Source organism: Coregonus lavaretus (assembly GCF_964263955.1).
Source record: "Coregonus lavaretus genome assembly, chromosome: 38".
Classification (NCBI taxonomy): Eukaryota; Metazoa; Chordata; class Actinopteri; order Salmoniformes; family Salmonidae; genus Coregonus; species Coregonus lavaretus.
The window spans coordinates 29,121,992-29,131,579 of NC_140025.1; positions in this window are offsets into that span (position 1 = coordinate 29,121,992).

The window sequence follows — 9,588 nt, forward strand, 5'->3', positions numbered from 1 at the left end:
GGCTATGATGGCTCTGTGTACAGCCGTCCACTGGACTGGTGTCTTGGGATGCCATTGTCCATTGCTAACCTTTTTGGCCTGGGTTTTCCCTCTGGTTGATTTGGGCTTTGCAGTGTTCCCCGTTTCTTCTGATGGACTTTCTAGCAGCTCAAATAGGGGTTTGGCCATCCTGGAGAAATCTTGGATGAATGACCTGTAGTAGCCGAAGAATCCCAGCAGTGTTCTGACCTCTCCAACTGTCTGTGGCTCCCTCTCCTTTAGCCGCAACACAGCCTCCAAGTATTTTGGGTCGATTTGTACTCCCTCGCTGGATACAATCCGACCTATGTACCTCACTTGGCGTCTGAAGACTTCAAACTTTTTCGGCCGCAGTTTGATACTGTGCTTCCTCTTCCGACTAAGCACTCTTCTCAGGTCTTCCACATGGTCACTTAACGTCTTGGAATAGCAGAGAACATCGTCCAGATATGGGGAACAGCAGTCGTCTCTCATGCGCTCTAGAACTCCTTCCATACACATTTTATCTGTGGCAACGGATGACGGTCAGGGATGGTCTTGGGATGGTCTTGCAATTCAGCTCCCTGAAGTCAACACATAACCGCAGGCTGCTGTCCTTCTTGCACACACAGACCACCGGGATGAATATGGAGATGTGGATTTCTTGATCCAGCATCTCTCCAGTAGGTTTTGGACATAAACTTTCACCTCTTTGTATAGAGTTATCGGAATGGAGTTGTAACTTTTCTGGACGGGCGTGTGATCCTTCAAGTTTAGTTTCATCTTAAGGTTCGGAATGCAGCCAGTATCTCCATCTTCCTGTGCGAACACATCAGATTCTTCATACAGCATTCTTCAGACTATTTTCTGCTCCTCTTCCTGTAGATGTTCTAAGTCAACAGGTGGGTGCCATTTTTCTCTGGACCCAACTGGTGTGTGACTCTCTTTTCTCTGCGCACCATGGTGAAGCTGAGTGGAGCATAGGAAAGCATCACTAGACTGACTCACATGCTTCTTCTGACAGTCAAGTGCTGTGTTGACAGGTCTGATGTCATCCATCAGCTCTACCCAACCCAGCACTGTTCTCTGAGAGAGGTACATTTCATGTTGTGTGGAGTTCTGAATTGGAATCTTTACCACCTTCGAGGCGCCACAGGGCACATCCATGAGGCATGGAAACAGCTCCAAACCTTCTGGGCAATGGCTGTCCACGGCTGGCTCAAACAACATTGTTCCTCCCTCTGGCCAGGCTCTGATTCTACATGTAGGAATGGTAAGTGCTTCCTTTCCCACTTTTACCAAACAGCTCAGTGAAATGTCTTTATGGGTCATCACTTTAATGGCAGAGACCATGGTTTCAACAGCTTTTTCTTTTACATTCATCACCTCACTCAGCAGTGCACTGAGATTGAAACAGTCTGTTCACTGTTTTCTCTGATGATATCCTCTATGACATTAAAGCCTAGTAGTGGACAGTCTACACAGCTCTGACTAATTAGCATAGGCACATGTATGGCCATTTTCCCATGTTTACTACTCAGAAGCTCCAGGGACACTTCAATCCATCCATCAAAGGGAACAGTAGTGCTGTTTGCTGCAGTCACCTGGAGCTGGCCTTCAGTTAACAGGGGTTGGATCTCAATGCTTGCCAAAGCGTTCTCTACTTAGGCCCTCCCTACAATGCTGTGCCCCAGTGTCTAAAAACATCTCAAATTTGACACCGTTACATAGGCATGAGACCATACATCTATTGCCAATAAGCTGTGCGACGCTTTTCACCTTGGGTGTCTTAGGCTGGTTTCTCTGTCTTCACACAGTTGATTTGGAGTAGGGACGTTTTGTTTTCAGCGGTCACTGTCTATCCCTCGCCAGCGACCTGGACCCGTTTCCCGACGTCTGTCTCATTAAGCAGCCGACAGCTCTGTGTCCTTCTTGTCCATAATGGAAGCAGTGAGGGCAGCTTTCAATTCCATGCTGGACACAGTCTTGACATTTACCCTTAGTGTGGGCCCTGTCTGTCGTCGTTGCTCTGGATGGTGATGAAGAGACATATCTCGGTGCCTCTCTTGTTGTTGCTCTGGAGGATAGGTGATGGGCATATCCCTGGGCCTCACCTCTTGTCTGACCTCCAGAGGATGGGGGATGTGTGTACCCCTGGGCCTCACCTGCAAAAGGTTTCATCATTTTCTCCAGGTTCTTAAACAGTGCAGACACTGTTGCAGTCATCTCCTGGATGGCTGTGCGATTAGCCTTCACTTCACCATAATCCTGAGTGGGGGAAGATTGGTCAAAATATTCAATGTCCCCTTGTTGCTGTGCTGAGTTGACATTTACTGGTCTGTGTCTAGCACTGTGACCTGCTTGCTCATTGGCTGATTGTGTTATCTGCTCAAGATCAGTCACACTACAATCAGAGGTATGTTTCTTGAGGTCATCTCTGATTTTAGTGTATTTGTCACTGAGCACTTGGTAAAGTGTGTGAAGGAACACACCCTGTACCAGCTTCTTGTCATAGTCAAACTCATCACCACTCTGCTGTGATGCAAACAGTACATGCTGTTTGAGCCCCATTAACCTGTATGCAAACCGCTGAGGCATTTCCCTGTCCTGCTGTATAGCGTTACTCAGCTCCTGAAAGAGCTCTGTGCTACTTTTATCTCTGAGATGAGACCTAATGAAGCGTTTCAGCTCCGCTACAGTAAGACCCTCTTTGTTTGTCAACATGTCCCTGAAAGTACCTGGCTTGATTACTCTTAGAACATTTCTGACTACCTCTGACTCAGGATATTTCTCTCGGAGACCCTCATCAATTTGTTTACACATACTACTGTAAGTAAAATCAGAAACAGAATCTGAGATTTGGCCACCATGTATCTTACATTTTCTATGTGGAAACAGTGCTGCTACATCAGTAACCCTTATCAACCCAGATACCTGTTCTGCAACCAGGGTTGCTGCATGTGCTGACTCATTGCTCACAGTGTCTTTGGTTGTTGAGGTGTTGTTGGTCTCAGTCGGTGTAGTGTCATTGTCTGTGACTGATAATAGTTAATCAAGTTGATCATGCAGGTGAAGTAGGTAGGACAAGCCCTCATCCTCCAGCTTTAGTATCTCCTCACCCTTGATGTAGTCAAAAAGTTATGGTTCGTTGGACTCAGATGCCTCTGAAATGACTCTTTCGCTCTTGTTGTCTAGTTTCTGAAGATCCCAAATAAGATTGCGACGCGTCACCAACATTACTGGATAATGTATATTTCAATCCGCTCTCTGGTGACTCTCGAAGTCGTCCCTGTAGACTCAGCTCTCTGGATAACTGTCACAGCCTTCTCCGCAGCTCTGATGTCCGTAGTACATTTACATTTACATTTTAGTCATTTAGCAGACGCTCTTATCCAAAGCGACTTACAGGAGAAATTAGGGTTAAGTGCCTTGCTTAAGGGCACATCGACAGATTTTTCACCTAGTCGGGTCGGGGATTAGAACCAGCAACCTTTCGGTGACTGGCACAACGCTCTTACCCACTAAGCTACCTGCCGCCCAATATCCGCCCGTATCACCCAGTTGTAGGATCAACAATTCACCAGATGGTGGCGCTATCCCGGACGAGCCCCCAAAATGTTACCGGCCTCAGTCTGTAGCTGAGGTGGCCTGTAAGAGTAACTTGCTAGCTACTTCAGTGGATGTTGAACACATTTCTACGGCCAAATGAACACATCTCTAATGTGTTAAATTATAGCCATGGTATAAAAGGGATAATCAACTCGGGGCTCGATGCAGTCTCTGGAAAATAATGCAACTCCGTGGAAGGTCAGTGCCACTCAGCGTTGATTATTGCTCATGGAACACACCTTCCACGTCATTCATTTTTTCCATAGAATGTGTGACCGGCCTCAGTCTGTAGCTGAGGTGGCCTGTAATAGTAAAAAGAACAGTTTACGTCTGCAAAGTTTACATCTGCAAAGTTCTAGCGCTTTCTTTATTCTGAAGAATGTTTTTTTTCTTATGTTCAATTGTTTATTTTCTTGTTCGTACTTTTAAAACATTCACATGAATCAAGTGCACACTTTAAATTACACAACATAAATGCACTTTTCCTAAAGCAGAATACAAAAAAAAGTTCCACAAATAACCGTGTCTTACAGTATGATTTCACATGAAAACCAAAATGTATTTCACATTCATACAATAGAAACAATTATATATGAAGAGAAAATAACTGAATGTTTTTCTATATACCGCTACCAATATAGAAAACTGACAACAATACATTCAGCTTTAGGATAGTAGATGTGACGGGTACTGAGGATACGAAGAGGCAGGACGCAGACGCAGGAATCAACAATATAAAGGTTTACTTAACACTGAGCAAGAGAACAACAAAGAGCGGGTACACAACAAGACACTAACAATCACACACAACACAAAACTGAAGAGTCCAGGGCTATATGGGTGGTGATGAGATGATGAGGTGCAGGTGCACTGGAGGTGATTAGGGTGCATTGGGTTTCCATGCCGGTGTTGCTGAGGTGGTGCGCTCAGACCGGTGGCTCAGTAGACCAACGAATCAGAGCACCGGAGGGGAGCAACGGGAGGAGACGTGACAGTAGCACCTCCGTAAAATCGTCTCTCTCTCATGCACCTGCACTGTCTGCACTAAAAGTCCACGCTCCAGACTGAGCGTGGGCGGCCAGTTTAACATGTAAAACGAACTCAGAAATCCCTAACAACTGGATTCTTTATAAAATCTCCTAGCCAAAATCCAGTACAAGTAAGCTACTCAGTAAACATAGTCTCTGTGACTTGTAAATCGTTTTTACCTCAGATAGCATCAAGCTAACACATACCATAAATCACGGTCTTCTCTCACTCAGTTTGACACAAAAGCAACACCAAACCTTTCCTAACATGATAATATCTTGACAAAGTTGTTAAATAGCATGTTATTAGATATTATTTCAATATTAGAACGTTTGGAAGTTCTGTTACATACCTGTAATAGTGAAAAGAACGGACACAAGTTTACATCTGCAAAGTTCTGGAGATTCCTTTATTCTGAAGAATGGTGACACACACATTAAATTATTTGAAGTTTTATTTTCTGAGTGAGTTTTAATTAAACATATGTGATTTATTTTGATAAGAACTGTACTGGACTTCCTGTACACTTGGGATACGAAATGTATTAAATGTTTAAACTATTGTTAATGAGTAGTCTACTATAGAATGAAACACTTCTTTGAAGGATTTGAATGAGCTCTGACCTCTGTCCTGACTTTCTAGTGTCATGTGATCACCCACACTGGAAAATCGAGAGACATAGGATGATGAATTTAAAGTCATTTATTATACCGAGTTGAGGGTCATTGGTAATACTGATAATTGTGAAGAAGTTTATAGTTCATAGCCATATATATATGATTCGGATCATGAAAAGGACAGAGAGAGGGAGCTTGCCCTGAATGAGGGACACCTGTCGCTAGTCAATTTTACTGTTCCTTGAATTTCATTATGGGATACAATTAAGGTTAAGATGTTATCAAAGGTTGTCATTCTAATTTCATTTATTATTTTGGTTTAAGAGGCAATGTTGTTGTTTTGTTTTTTGAATGCATGAATCACGATGTGAGTCATGTGTCCAAAGGGGGGAATTACTGGTCGCCTAGGGCCTTTTTGGTAAATATGCAAATGGTATTAAGAATATGAGCAGTAGTAATTAATGTGTTATGGGTTAGATGGAATGTTTTATGTGCAAATGTATTAGTGGCAGGAGACAAAGTAGAGGAGGCCTGTGTCTATGAAACTAGTATACTGCAACAAGCTGCAAGAATGTGCACTTCCTAATCTCGGGGCTTCTCCTGACTGATGAGAAGACATGGTATAGTAGCATACTGTGTCTCAACTAACAATGTTCTTCAGACTCTCTTCATTGGTGAAGGCTTTTCTGCGCAACCTAATAGGATAATTGTGGCATTTTCTGCGCCCTGGAGACTTTGTGGTGGTAAAAGATTCCTGATCCTGTGACTCTGCGGTGTAGTTAATAGGGTGATAAGGGGAGTATATTAGACATTGGTATTAAGAATAATTGGTCAAACATAATAATTTGTCATATAGTCAATGCTTATATGGATTTCTTGGATTAGAAATTAACTGAACTAAACTGTTATGTTCTGTCCTCTCTCGAGGTGACTACAGATGGTGTCTTGATGCATAGCAAGGATAATTCGGTCTAGAATGGTGTGAACCTAAAAAAAACAACTCTAAACCGGCTGAAGATGAGCATCAAAGGCGTTGAATATGGTCCTGTCAGCACCACTTCTACCTGCAACCGGTGTACAGCAGCCAATCGAAGCTATCAACTGCTTTTCTCTCATGCCTTTTCTCTCGGGAGTGGGACAGGAGTCCACGAGGAGTAAGAATGGAGAGATCCGTTCAAATACAACATTTCTCATGTTGGTATACTGGTTAGCAAATGGAAAAGACAGAATGGGGGGTAGAGATGGTAGCTACTCGGATGAGACATTGAAATTGGGACATTATCATGGGCAATCTACATTGAACTATGAAGCTTTCTGAAGAACATATTGAAGAGACGCCAGAAGATTGAGTGCCGGGGAAGGATGGGTTGGTCAGCTGTGTCCATATCTAATTAGGTAATTTAGGTATGAGGTTGATGTAGGAGGTATATACACTGCTAAATGTATAGTCATTTGGATTAAGAATGCATTGAGATAATGCTCTGTAGTTATTCTTATGATGAGGAAGGTAATACTAGAATTCTGGATAGTTATACTGTATGTTAATATAAGTGTTCATTCTGACAGTGGTAATGTGTGCTAAGTTGAGTGTTTTTAACTTTGAGTGATAAGACCAATGTGAATCACTAAGCATTGTCATTCTAAATTTTCTTTGAATAATTAATTTTGTTTTGATTATGATTTATAAGATGAATGAGTGATTTAAGTAAGTCATTAGTATATATTAGTACCTAAAGATGTTGAAACTATTTTCAGCATGCCATGGTATTGATGTGGGACTATGAAGTCCCAGAGAGAGGGGATTGATGAGTATTTTTACATGGAAAGGGTTACACATTGGTACATATGTGTTGCTAGGCAAGAACTGAATTGATTCATAGCACTGGGGTTGGTGTGTGAAAGAGGAATGTTTGTGTTCTATTTTCATCTGATCTGACCGTGGGTTGAATTCCTCACTCCTAAGTAATCCAAGGCTGTCCTGATTTATCAGTGAATTAAACCAGAGTGTTATCCTTTGCCTCTATCCTAAGGCATATTAGTGGAACGGAGTCAAGGTTGAACCGAGTTCAGACTAAACATGGTACCTACTAATAGTCAGGGTTTTTTCAGCAATTGGGTCTGAAATGGCACTCATTAGACAATATGCAATTAATAATCGCATAGCATTGGATGCTATTACAGCAGCTAAAGGGGGAGTGTATGCAATTATAGGGGGAGATGTATGTTTTACATGCTTGCCATCAGAATAGGACGTTTTTAGGAATTTAACTAAAGCTATGGGAAATATTAGAGAAATACAGGATGGGATTAGTGATTACAGCTAGAGATGTATCAGTCAATATTAATGCAAGGAGGGAAAGTACAAATTCTATATCATGTTATTCAAGTGTAGAGTCCATTGATAATGTTGATTGAGTTATATGGGGAATTTACTCCAATCATATGTAAAGCTATGGGAGAATATTTTATTTTGTAAAAAAAATGTTATGTGAATTCTTTTTTTTAAGTATATGTTATATCTGGGGAATTTTACTGACAACCGATTAAGAGAGAAAAAGGGGGATTGATATGACGTCTTTTACACAGGATTTGTTCATATCTTTGATATTGTGTTGCATAGGATTTTGAGGAAGAGGACATTCCATGTATTTATTTCTGTTACTGGTGGGTGCCAGAAGGTATGCGTGCCATGGAAGGCTGGCACACACTGGTGCTAATCTTGGAAGGAGTACGTGATGGAATATCCTGACTAGAGTACAAGACGATGCCATTTAGGGTGATACTATTGTAGTTGGGAGTGTATTCTAATAATGGTTGGCAACTGTTGGATAGAATTACCTTGCAAAGCAGTATATAAACTGAGAGATTTTGTGTGCCTATCATTCGAATAGTGAGATGCAACCCACGTGTATCTTGATATGTTGAATCTGGTGGGGAGTTCAAATGACAATAGGCCACTCACGTGCAACTTGTCATGTTGAACCCGGTAACGTATATTAAATACATGTATCAACTCTCCATCTAAGTGTTAAATATCTTCTTGCATCCTGAATTACTTGATACCAGAGAAACTCATCATAACAAGTGTCTCCCAGGTCTTCCACACATTTCTGTTTGACATGTTTTGTGTCATTGGGAAAAACCTCTATCAACCCTTGATACAGTTTGGAAATCAAATTTAGAGGTTTGTCAGACTGCCTTAAAATAATTTCAATCTTTGAAGCTTCTGGCTTGTTCAGTCTTTGCTGCACAGAGAGAATACAGTTTACCTCAGCGCCTTCAGACTGGTCTTCCCTGGTTGCCTGACCCTGCTGAGACCCCGGTCACCATCTGATCCTGCTCAGATGAGGCATGACAAATAATTACCTTGATGTACATTTATCCATTATATTATCCAAGAATAGAATCAATTGTTCAATAATTGAAATGACCATTATTCCCAGATCCCAAACTATAGCCTACCCATCAACTCAACATTGAAATGTGATTAGACGCCAATCAAAGACCTGCGCGAAAGACAGTTGGAGATTGGATTGAGGTCATTGCTTTGCTGATGCTGATGATGAGTGATCCACGCGGACCCTCGCCGCAGTTTCAATTTACTAAGTGAAGAAGGTAAGAATCATAATCAACTGAATTCACTGTGAATGATCAAATTATCGTACCCCAATAATAATATATGTGTTATGATGAGTTTCTCTGGTATCAAGTAATTCAGCATGCAAGAAGATATTTAACACTTAGATGGAGAGTGGATACAAAATATTTCATAGATACGGTACCGGGTTCGTAAAACAAACGCCACATGCGTTGCCTCTTGTCATCCGAACTCCTGAACAAAGGAAACCTTTCAGTTTATATAGCCCTTCACACATTTTCTTAAACAACTTCTGGTATCCATCAGTGGGCACTCCCCACTCTGATGGTATCACCTTGTACCCAAGTCAGTATATTCCATCTATCAATCATTCTAAGATAAACACGAGTAAGCTCCCTCAACATACTGGAATCCTTGGCATTCAGACTCTGTGGCACCAAGAGTTACCTATCTAACAGATGTAACTTTGTTCCAAAAACACTGTGAAAAGACGTCATATCAATATGTAATACAGTGAGGGAAAAAAGTATTTGATCCCCTGCTGATTTTGTTCGTTTGCCCACTGACAAAGACATGATCAGTCTATAATTTTAATGGTAGGTTTATTTGAACAGTGAGAGACAGAATAACAACAAAAAAATCCAGAAAAACGCATCTCAAAAATGTTATAAATTGATTTGCATTTTAATGAGGGAAATAAGTATTGCTGCCATAGAAAGATAGACAGCATCAACCAGC